General features: G+C 41.3%; 1 protein-coding gene across 22 annotated transcripts in view; it reads left to right on the top strand.

Annotated features, from left to right (window-relative positions):
* The first annotated feature begins 4,652 nt into the window (after positions 1-4,652).
* HUWE1 (HECT, UBA and WWE domain containing E3 ubiquitin protein ligase 1) overlaps positions 4,653-11,927 on the top strand; it is a 160,953-nt gene continuing 153,678 nt past the window's right edge. For 6 of the 22 annotated variants that reach the window (XM_048213203.2, XM_026488681.4, XM_044380151.3 and 3 more), the window contains exons 1-2: positions 7,059-7,409; positions 10,767-10,905. The gene's annotated coding sequence lies outside the window, so the exon portion shown is untranslated. Of the gene's footprint in view, positions 4,773-4,971; positions 5,080-5,670; positions 5,733-5,932; positions 7,410-7,550; positions 7,645-8,896; positions 8,985-10,766; positions 10,906-11,927 lie in introns of those variants that run through there. The other 16 variants (XM_048213201.2, XM_044380149.3, XM_048213204.2 and 13 more) reach the window with 13 other exon arrangements.

The raw sequence follows: 11,927 nt of genomic DNA, 5'->3' as shown, positions 1-11,927 counted from the left end.
TTTAAACTGCTAAGTATGTGATTTGTTATGCAAAAATAGAAAATACAAAATACTTTCTATCCATAAAACAGTGAGATATGTAGCCCATCAAATTTTCAAAAGTTCAAAACCCTTTAATGACCCAGTCATGCAAGTATGATAGGGAAATGGCTCACCCATACTTCCCAAGGGAATGTGAATTGGTAAAATCCTTCCTAAAGTACACTGAGCCCCTAAAATGTGGATGTGCTTTGCCTTGTTGAAATTTATTGCAGTCGAACAATCATAGTGGTGAGCAAAGGTTTTTCTGAATATCCTTTACAGAACTGCTTTTAACAGTGGACAATTAGAAACAACATGATTTTTTCCTGATTTGTCAAAGATTAGTTGACCACAGAGTTGAGGGTCCATTTCTGGAGTCTCTATTCTGTTCCATTGATCTATGTGTCTGTTTTTGTGCCAATACCATGCTGTCTTGGTGATCAATGTACTATATGGTGGCTAACTGAACATAATAAAACAAAAGAAACAACATGATTGTACAGCAATAGAAGACTGGTTTGTCAAATATAATATCCTACATCCATTTGATGAAATAAATTTATGCAAGCAAAAGCCCAATAGGAATTCTTATAGAACTTCACAAGCTAATTTTCAAATTCATCTGGGTAAGAAAATGCATAAGAATAGCCAAGAAATTTGTGGGGGAAAAAGAGGGGTTTGCCCTAGCATATACGAAATAATAAATTAAAGCTCAAGTGCTTAAATATATGTGGTATTGATGCTGGTATGTATTTTAGGACTATTGAACTGATGATTTACATCCAAACCCATATATGTCCTTAGAAACTTGGTTTTTGATAAAGGGAAAGAATGACCTGTTGAATAAATGTTTAGGTCCTAATGAAAAATACTAATAAGTAATTGGTATTACAAGATGGCTTAATAGCCATCTATTAAGCATAACATTGTAAGGATATTTAATGACTTAGAAAAATGTTTACAAAAAATTCCAGATAATTAAGGAACCAAACATAAAAAATCCTAAAATATTACAAGGAAATACAGAACAATGTTCCTAATCTTGGAGTAGAAAGGACTTCTTATGCAAGATTCAAAATGCAAAAGCCATAAAAGAAATGATTGGTAAATCTGAATACATCAATATTTAAAACATCTATACCCCAAAAGACCCCATGAACAAAGTTTAAAAGTAAGTAGAAGTCTGCAAAACATCTCCCACACATGTAATAAAGACTTATATCCAGACTACGTAATTCAATAACAAGAAGCCAAACAATCCAACTGGAAAACAGATAAAAGAGATGAACAGGCAAGTCACAAAAAACATGAGCAAATAGCCAACGAACATATGAAACTGTCCCTTAACCTCACTAACAATCAGGGAAATGCAAATAATGGGACATTTTTCATCTATCACATTGGCAAAACATTCAAACAATTAGTTAATCTGTTTTGTTTCTTAAATTCCACATGAGTGAAATCATATGGTATTTGTCCTTCTCCAACTGACTTACTTCACTCGGCATAATACTCTCTAGTTCCATCCATGTCATTGCAAATGGCAAGATTTCATTCCTTTTGATGGCCAAGTAATATTCCTCTGTGTGTGTGTGTGTGTGTGTGTGTGTGTGTGTGTGTGTGCCATGAACATAGGGGAAGGGAAGGAAAAATAAAATAAGATAAAAACAGAGAGGGAGGAAAACCAGAATAGACTCTTAACTATAGGAAACAAACTGAGGGGTGCCTGGGTGGCTCAGTTGGTTAAGCCTCTGCCTTTGGCTCGGTTCATGATCCCATGTTCCTGAGATCAAGTCCTGCATTGGGATTCTTGCTCAGTGGGGGGCCTGATTCTTCCTCTCCCTCTGCTGCTCCCCTTGCTTGTGCTCTCTCTCTCTCTGTCAAATAAATAAATTCTTTAAAAAAAAAAGGAAACAAACTGAGGGTTGCTGGAGGGGAGGTAGGTGGGGGACTGGGGTAATTGGCTGATGGGCATTAAGGAGGCACTTGATGTAATGAGCACTGGGTGTTATATGCGCCTGATTAATCACTAAATTATACCCCTGAAACTAATAATACACTATATGTTAACTGAATTGAATTTAAGTAAAAATTTAAAAAACAATTGATTAGTAGTGGTGATAAAATTTAGGGAAATGATTATTCTTATTCACTGCTGGCAGAGGTGTAAACTGAATCATTTCTAAGATTTCTCTTAGATGCCAAGGCAATTTGGCATTAAATATTAAAATTTCAAAATGTGCTGTCTTTGAGCTACCTATTTCACTTTTCCGTATTTGTCTTACAGAAGTATTTTAGCATATGCACAAAAAAATGTACAAGGATTTTCACTGTAGCACTGTTAATAGTAAGAAAAAAAACACTCTAATAGTAAAAGATTGAAAACAATATATATTTATCAATAGGTGACTGTATCAATGGTTAAATATAGTACACTCAGTCAATGGAATACTACACAGTACATAAAATAAATGACATAGATTTATATATGCTGACATGGAAAGATCTTCAAGCATGAAAAGTGAACAAAACAATTAACAGAATACATAAAATAAGACGCCATTTATATCTTTAAAAAGTAAAAAACACAAAACAAAGCCACGTATTTCTATATGTGTATATGAATGTAAGAGGAACTTCAAATTCATCTGTGTTAAGTGCTTTGCAATAATGTACTCATTCATGTGTAATTAAGAAAACCTTTTTAAAATGAAAAAAAAAACAAAGCTAATTACATGTTAAAGAAAGGAATGTTTCATGTTGCCATTAAAATGATGTTATAAAATAAAATGTTATAGACAAATATTTAATTACACAGCAAATATTTACTAGGTTATTAAATATTCACATGCCATGATAATATTTTTATTTAAAACTATAAATACATATATAATGCATAGTAAAAGCCTGGGAGGACAAAACTAAAGCATTAAGAGTGGTTCTCTCTAAAACTGAGGGCTTCAGAGGGGAGGAGAGTGGGGGAATGGGATAGGCTGGTGACGGGTGGGGAGGGCACGTATTACATGGTGCACTGGGTGTTATACGCAACTAATGAATCATCGAACTTTACATTAAAAAAAAAGAGTGGTTCTCTCTAGGTAGTGGGATTACAGGTGTTTTATCTTTTGGTATTTTCTTTATGCTTTCATATATTTTCTGAATATTCTACAATAAGAAATAGAAGTGTGGGGGGGGTTCGTTCAAATTAAGACTATAAAAGGAATGGAATTGGCAAGAAAACTGAAGACTGCTACAGATTGAAATTATAATGAAGATTGTGGGGTATGTGGGATTTTGGAATTAGGAGTTGGAAAACTAGACTTTATGGGGCCCAGGAATTAACAGTAGATATGCAAGGGTTAGAACTAGGTGTAGAGCCCATGGATTATTAGAATTAATGCAGATGCTGTGAGAGATTGGAATTAGAGTCAAAGGCCTTAGTAAATCAAAAAGTTTTTTGAAGACTATAATAGCAGTATTGGTGAGAATATGGGAATATCCAAATAAACTGGATTCTTATATATTGTTACAACTGTTCTGGAAAGCCTGTCATGTGTTTTTGGGGAGGAGTGACCTTTTGACCCTATCTACTCCATTTCTACAAATTTCTTCTTGAGAGAAATCTTAGAAATATGCACATATTTAGTTAAATCAAAGTTCATGTCCGTATTTCTTTTAACAGAAAAATACTTAAACATGGAGTCTTGGTTAAATAACATTAATGGAGTAACATTCACCCATTAAAAATAACACTGTAAAATTATGGATCAGTCTCTCTCAAAAGAGGCCTCCATAAAGCTGAGATCATACACAAAATTTTTGTGTAAATATATATTTGGCGGGCAGTGTCCATTCATCGGATTCTCAATATGGGGCATGAACAACTGTTCTGTAGGGTTAGAATTAAAAGTGGAAGATGTAATTACAGTTTTTATTTCCTCTATGTCTCAAGAGGACTTTGGATAGTGCTTTTGTCCTTATACTTTAAAATACTGAGTTAATACATGCTTTTTTAAAAAAAAATTCAAACCTTACCGAAGTATCTAAAGTTGCAATTCAAAGCTCCCCTCTCCTCTCACCCTCTAATCTCCTTCTGCAACCCAGATGAAGCCCGGTTACTAGTTAGGTGTATCTCCTACCAAGTTCTTTTTAATTCCTATTCATTCACAGGTGCAAATCCTCTATAAACTCTTTGCCAATCACACTACCACCCCAAATAATACCAAGGAGAACAATAAAGGGATTGTTTATTGAGAGCTTACTATGTGCCTGTAGTAAGTGTTCTAAGGGTTTGCCGGGGGGATTCACTGTAGTTGGCGTCCCCGTCATCTCCAGCCCTCCACACCATGTCCCTGCTTGCCCTCTTGCCCCCATTCTTCACAAGGCAGCTGGAGAGATTGTTAATTTTTAAACGTAAATCAAATCAAATCACGTCACCCTTCAGTGGCTCCCATCGTGCCTCGAATCAAATCCAATTCCTTAGCGACTCTACTATCCTCTACCGTTGAGTATGTTGGACCGGGAGTAGCTCAGGCGCAGTCCCCTAAAGGGGACTCTGCTCCACCGCGGAGGGAGTGCCCTCCCCAGGGGCAGGGGCGGGGCTTCTCAAGCGGGGGGCGGAGCCTCAGATCGGGTGTGAGGAGAGCCGGAGGGGTAGGTTTTCCGCGGAGGGCGAGCGAGGGGAGCAGGGCTGAAGCAGGGCCGCGGACCCGGCGCGCTCCTGCGGGCCCCGCGGAGCTACTGCCACCGAGGTGAGCGTCTTCCCCCGGGTTAGGGGGCGGGCTCTGCTCTCGAGGCCGTCCTCGGCTCCTCGCGGAGGGCTGTTCCCACGAGACCCAGCGCGGAGTCGCGGAGGTGGCGGCCTTGGGGAGCCAGCCGGAGAGGCTGGTGAAGGGGCCCGGCGGCCTGCCCCAGCCCTCCCTCAACCCCGCCTTCTCTCCCCTCCCCCAGGCCTCGGCCGGCGCCAGCCGAAAGCTAGCCGCATCTTCTGGGGCAGCGGGGCAGCGGCAGGCAGCGCGGCGGGAGAGCGGCTGACAGTGCTGACAGTGGGGATGCGAGGTACCGGCATTAGTCGTGGCCGAGTGGCCCTAGAGAGGGAGTAGAGGCCGGGCCTTCGGCGTTCTTCTCACAGGTTTTCGAAAGGCGGCCTCAGAGGAGGGGGAAGGTGAGGGGCAGGCAGGCAGGCTTCGCGGGTAACTACTAGGCGTTGTATATGTATGTTTTGGTAACTAAATGGTACTACACACACACGCAAACATTCATTTCGGCTAATTGCTTTTTAAAACTTAATATGTCTTGTAGATCTTCATATATCAGGGAATCTAAATTTATCTCATTTATAAACAGCTGCATTGTACGATTGTACTACAGTTTATTTAACGATTTCCCGATTGATGTACATTAGCTTGTTTCCCTTTGAAGGGGGAGGGAAGGGGGCTATTACAAGCAATGCTATAATGAATGGGTTTGTATATATACGTTTCATGCACATGTATGAGTATTTCCGTAGGAGAAATTCTTAGAGGAGTAATCGCTACTCAAAGTGTATATTCATTTTGAATTTTGATAGATTTGTCCAAATTGCCTCCCCAAAAGGATATACTGATTTACGCTTGCCAATGTTGTGCAATATTGCCCATTTTTCCACAGTTGTGCCAACATGAATTATTATCAATCTTTGCAATTTGGGCCAATTTGAAGCGCAAAAAATGGTATGTCATTGTTTTCATTTGCATTTCTCTGATTACCAGTGAAATTGAACATATTTTTTATTTGTCCTATTACAAAAGTAAATAAGCAAATATCAAATGTCTATAAGCAATAAGTATTTCGAAAATTTAATAACCCCATTCGCAGTAGCAAGAAAAATGAAAAAAAATACCTAGAAGTAAACTACAAAACTTTATTGAGGTATATAATAAAAAGAATGTTTGCATACATGGAGAAGGGATACCATGCTTCTTGATAAGAAGGCTCAATTTTGTGGTGATGCCCATTTTTCCTATGTTGATTTATACAATTGATGGAATTTCAATAAATATGCCAAGTTTTTGGAACTTAATATGATTCTAAAGTTCATCCAGAAAAAAGATAGCTAAGAATAACCGAGAAAATATTTTAAAAGATAGGTAAAGATGGGGATATTTGTACTACCAGCTATTAAAATGTACTCTAAAGGAATAATATTTAAATTAGAATGGACAGAACAATGCATTAGAATAGAAAAGCCCACAAATCGAGCCAGATTGGATCCAACATTTATTGGAGAAACATTGTTGGCTAGACGTGGAAAAACTGCCATATTAAAAACTGCAAGCACGCACCCCCCCCCAGCTCGAATTTTCCTTTGAGGGAAGACTCCTTTGTTTGGCGAAAACCACTTTATTGGATATTTTGGTTATGCCAAGGTAAAGCGTCAGGAGTTAAAAATTAGTGGCGTTAGAGCTAGAACTAACGATATGAGCCCTTCGTTACATTAAGATGGATTCAGGTTAGCCTGCAGTGCGGCGAGGGAAGGAGTCAGAATATTATGTCTTAAAAAAATTTTTCCCCGATCTAATGGGCAAAAAATGTTATGTCATTGTTTTCATTTGCATTTGAGAGCTTATTGTGAGACGGAACGTCTTTTATGTATTAGTCCCGGATAATATGTGATTACTGGAGGCAGGCAACAATGGGGGACCCATTGCTCCTCTTCCAGAATGGAGTTTGGCTAAATGGTACAGTGCTGCCCGGAAGCGTGAGAATAAACAGGTTGACTTTTTAAATTTTCCTCAAGCACTAGGCTCTAGACACCTTAGATCGGGGGCGGAGGCAGTTTTCAGGACATGGCCGAGATTTGGCGCTGAGCTGTGTCATCGCGAGGTTTGGCAGCGAGCTCCGCAGTGGGTTCGGAAACCTCGTGGTAGGCGAGATCCCTGCAGGACGGGAGGTTCCTCCCTTCCCCCGAAAAACTCCCAGTCATTTTCATGAAACCCCGCCTCTCTCCTTTTTAGGAGCGTGCACTAGGTCTCGCGAGATCTCGTGTTTCCTAAAGGCGAGGCGCGGGCGGCATCCTGCGGTGAATTCGAAGGTCTCGCAGAGACTAAAACGTAATATCGCGATAGTTCTCTCGGCGCATGCGGGAGCCGGCGGCGGCAGATTGGCTCCGCCCCTCGGTGCTTCGTGAGGTTGTGCGTCATTTGCTTTTCGCTTCGCGTAGGGTGAGAGCGGAGCTGTAGCGACTTCGGCTTTGGTGGGAGGAGGGGTCTGGGAAGGGCCGGGCTTAGGCTTTTCCCGTCCGGTAAGAGGTTCTCGCGGGATCGCGCGGAGGCGGCCGCGGTTCGGCTACGGACTGCAGCAGCCGCGCAGGCGGCAGCAGCGTCTTCGGCTCGTGCTGTTCTTAGCCGGTGAGTTCTCGCGCGAGCGGGGTTACGTCCTCGTGGGATCCGTTGGCGGTGGCGGAGGTAGCTTGGGGTAGGGGGGGCAGTGACTAGGGTCGGTCCGCCTGCTGTTAAGATGGCGGCGGAAGCTGATGTCTGTCCGGCCAGGACCCGGGACTGAGGTGTTGGCTGTCCGCGTTTGTGACGCTTCCCAAGCACCCGACGTTAAGGAGGTGACTGTTGGCGAAACACCGAGGTGCTGGTAAGCCGAACCTGAGGCGAAGACCACACCGTCTCTTCGAGGCGACACCATTTCCCGGGCCTCGGTCGCGTGTGGGCCCGCCTTTGCCCCACCAATCGGTCAACGCCTCCGTTGTTGCCACCGCAGTGGGCGGGTTGGGAAGGGTGGGGGGCGGGAGACCTGGAGTGAGTTAGGGAGTGGGGCTGGGGGTTAGATTGGGCTGTGGGGGAAAGGGGACCAACCTATGACGACTGGTTCCCTCCCCACTACCTTTTTTCAGGCCTGCCTCTGTTCTCCGCCCCTTCAGCGGCCCAATTGAATCCCCTAGTTTTTCTTGAGTTGAGGTGGGCTCTACTTTTCCAACTGCCTTGGTCTTTGAACTAAGATTTAGGGGTCAAGCTTTGGTGTCTGACGTACTCCTCCCCCTATTTCCCTAATTCCTCATCCACACGGATATTTGAGGCTCGTGTTTAAGAGGGGGAGTCAAAGCTTTCCCTGTCACCCCCTACCCAGCCCTACTAAGGAAGAGCTTAGCCGAAGTCCATTAGCCGGTCCTGTCTCCCTCTTCCATTGGTCCCCTTGACGCAAGGCTTGTGTAGAGCGTTTCCCGTTCCGTGCATTTACTCCATCTTTGTGGATGGAACTCTACACTCTACGGTAGCCTTCCGTTTCCTCAGGTCTTCACGCTTGTATGACCCTGATTCCAGTACAGGACAGATTTCTGCAACTTTGCAGACTGCTCGACCACTCTTAGATGGAACAGTGAATGGGTTGGTGGCTGGATGATTGCAGACTTCTTGTTCTTAGGGTTCTTAGCCTTCCCCTTCTCATAACGCGCCCCCCCAAAAAAAAACCTAAAGAAAAAGCTGTAGAGGATAATTCTCCAGTGAACCAACTTTTTGTCCTTCTCTGTCCCCTGCCATCCCTCTTTGCAAGCTTGGGAACCGCCCCTTTCCCCTGCCTTGCTCTGAGTTCCTGAGTCCTCTTGGTCTGTGGACCGCTGTCTTTGCTGTTAACCACCTCTTAATATGCTTCTCACTTAATTCTTTTATCTCCCCCCCCCCGTTTTTTTTTTTCCAAGAGCTGAATCCCCTAGAGAGAAGATATCCTCCTGTCAGGCTCCACTACATTTCCCCTCCTCCATGTGCTAGAAAATAAAATAGCTTTGATTATCTTCAGACCCTCAATTATTGCCCTGTTCTACTTTTTTCTCTTCCCTTCCCCCATTCCACCATTACTATAGATGATTCCCTATCATTTGTTTTCTTTGTAGATTACATGTTCGGCATTGTTTTCTGTTAACCCCAATGTTGCGTAGATTGAGGAGACCTCAACATTCTCCAGTCAAGGGAGGCACCCTGGTATGGTGGAAATAACTGTATGCTTTGGGTTCACATCAAACTTTGTGACCTGGGGCAAATTACTTTGCAGATTCTCAGTTTTTTCATCTGTATAATAGGGATAGCGTGCTTATAGTTGGTAGAATTAGACAATTTGTGAAGTGCCCAGCTTATGGTAGGCACACAGTAAATTGTGTTTACTTTTTCTAGGTGTAAGAATAGGATGGAAAATGGATCTGTGTCATATGGTAGTTTTATGATCTGGGAAAGAATAAAATTTTTATTCCTCTAATTTTAAGTTTTTAGTATCTTTTTAGGCCAGCCCTGTCATGTTTGTAGTTTTTTCCTCCTCATGGGCCAAATTCTTTATCTCCAGTGGTTCATGATGTTTGATTGTGATTCCCACCTGTGTTATTCTGCTAGTCTAGGAATTTTGGTGCAAAGTCACTATCTTGAAATGACCACTGGCCATAAGGTTCCTGTCAAGAACCACACCCAGGTGTTCAGCCTTTTAGAAGGGATGCGTATCCCTTGCCTATTCCCTCTTTCCACTGCTTCAAAAAGAGTTTGTCCTGTTACTCACTCAAAGATGAAATTTGTTGCCATGCTTTTCACAGTAATCAAGGGAGCTTCTGCCAGCTAGTTTTCAAGTGTTCATACTGCTTTTCCCCTACCTCCTTTCTTTGGTTCCTCAGATCAGTGTGGGGATCTGCTATTTGGCATACCTGCACAGGGTAATTCCTATCTGAGAGAATTTAGGAAAGTTGTTTGGAATACCAAGCTTCTTTCCCATAACGAATTACTGCCGGTTTTTTAATACACTACCTCCTGTTGTGTTTTGCCATTTTATATATTCCAGCACTCTTTTTAAATAGAAGTGAATGTATTCAATTTGGAGGTAGTTTTTCTGTTAATATTTTGATTAGACCAATATTAAACTGAACACTTTGATCTGTTACTATTACCTTGGCCAGGTGATGGGGCTTGAAATAGAAATGTGATGGTAAAAAGTTTACCCAGGATTAAAGATTTACCATGGGTAACCATCTGGTAATAACTATGTGGACACTAGTTTTGAGCTTTAGGGTTTGCTTTGTTCAATTTAAAGTGCTTTAGAGGTAATAGAATATTCCCTTTTTCATTGGAGGACAGATCACTTTCTGTTTTGAGATACTGCCTTGGAGTTCTTTACAGTGGGTCAAGCAATGAATAGGAAATTAACTAAACCTCAATTTGATTCGTGTCATTCAGAACTAGACTAAATCTGGGAATGATAATCTAGGTGTGACCTAAAAGGTTTAATTTATTGTAGTAGATCTCTAAGAAGAGAGGAAGAAGTCAAAAGCTTTGTCTGAGGTTCAGTGGCAAAGTTCAACCTGAGTTTCCCAGGTGTTTACCACTTGTCTCCCATTATGCCCAAAAAGCATGTGTGAAGGTGAAAATTAGTTTTTATGTGTGCATTTTTTTTCACAAAAATAATAAATTTTGTATTGCCTTAGTATCAATTTATAGTGAGGATATAAAATTGTAATTACTATCCCCTATCATTTCATTTGGGTTGAGGACTGAGTTGAGTTTTCAGGGGTGTTGTCTAAATGTCAGAATAGAATAATTGGTTTGGCTGTTGGTTCTGAATTCTTATTACTGCTTACAGCATGTCCTTAAAAATGCAAATTGATATGTGAGGGCTATTGCTTAAGAAATAATAACTGTGATCATGTTTGAACATTGATAAAATGGTTAACTCCCCCACACCCTAATAAATGTGTGTCTCTTTCTCCCCACCTTTTTTTTTTTTTTTAGGTCCTCCAGTAGTCTGACCTGAGTGGGTTAGCACTCCAGAGGAACTAGCAGACCAACTTGGTCAGGAAGGTTCAGGAAGCTGTTGGAGAGAAGTGTTGGGATTTCCCACCAGGATGAGTATGATTGGCTGTGATTTTAGGTTAGTTTTTGTAGATTTGGGTAGTATTTGTATTTTACTTCCTGGAATGGAGGTGGGGGGGGTGTATGTAATTGAGCTACTTTGGTTTCTTTTTATTGTTTGGATCTGATGTGGCATTGGCTGCTTCTTGTGTTACTGTTTAAATGAATTCCGTCTGTACGTGATTTTTAAATCACCCTTAAGCACCATTCAAAAAATTAAATTGGAAGATATTATGTCTAATCAGTTCTTTTTCAAAGAGTTATGAAAAATATCAAACATACACAAATCAGGTAGTATAATGATCCCCCTGTGTATCCATCACCAGTTTTAACAGTTACTGGCTTGTAGCCATTTTGCTTCATCTGTGTTTCTACCAACTGTCCCCACCCATCATATTGAAATAAACCCCTGCTGTCATATTTTTACTTGCAAAATATTTATATGTCTGAAAGAGAAGGGCTCTTTAAACATAACCTCAAAACCATTATCACAACTCAAAAAGTTAACAATGATTTTTGAAGATATCAGATATGAAGTTAATGTTCATATTTTAGTTTGAATTAGGGTCCAAAGAAAACCCATTTATCACAAAAGGTGGATTGATGTATATTTCTTAAATCTATTTTAATCTGCAGACTCCCTCCCTTTTTTTCTCTTCTGATTTATTTGTTGAAGAAATTGTTCTACAACTTCCCTCGTATTTGGTGGTTGTATCCCAGCAGTGGTATCTAACCCATTCTTAGTAAGTTAAAGACCCTGGAGGACCCCCCATTATAATGGAACAAAGGCAGTAATCTCCTGTATCCCAGTTGGAGTTGATAACTGCTGGCCTAGGCACTATCCCAAAATAACTAGTCATGGATTCCCTTTTCTGTGGCAGAGTCTGATTTAATTGATACCTGACCTCGGTTCCATGTCTTGGCCCTGCTTACTGCTGCTCCACATGAAAAGTAGGCCTCCTTATGGAAGAAGCTAATGTTTCCTAGATAATGACCTAAGTGCGCCTTTGGGATTTTTCATGGTTTCAATTTCCTTAGGTG

This window comes from Ursus arctos, chromosome X (genome assembly GCF_023065955.2).
Source record: "Ursus arctos isolate Adak ecotype North America chromosome X, UrsArc2.0, whole genome shotgun sequence".
Classification (NCBI taxonomy): Eukaryota; Metazoa; Chordata; class Mammalia; order Carnivora; family Ursidae; genus Ursus; species Ursus arctos.
This window is presented reverse-complemented; position numbering and strand designations above follow the sequence as displayed.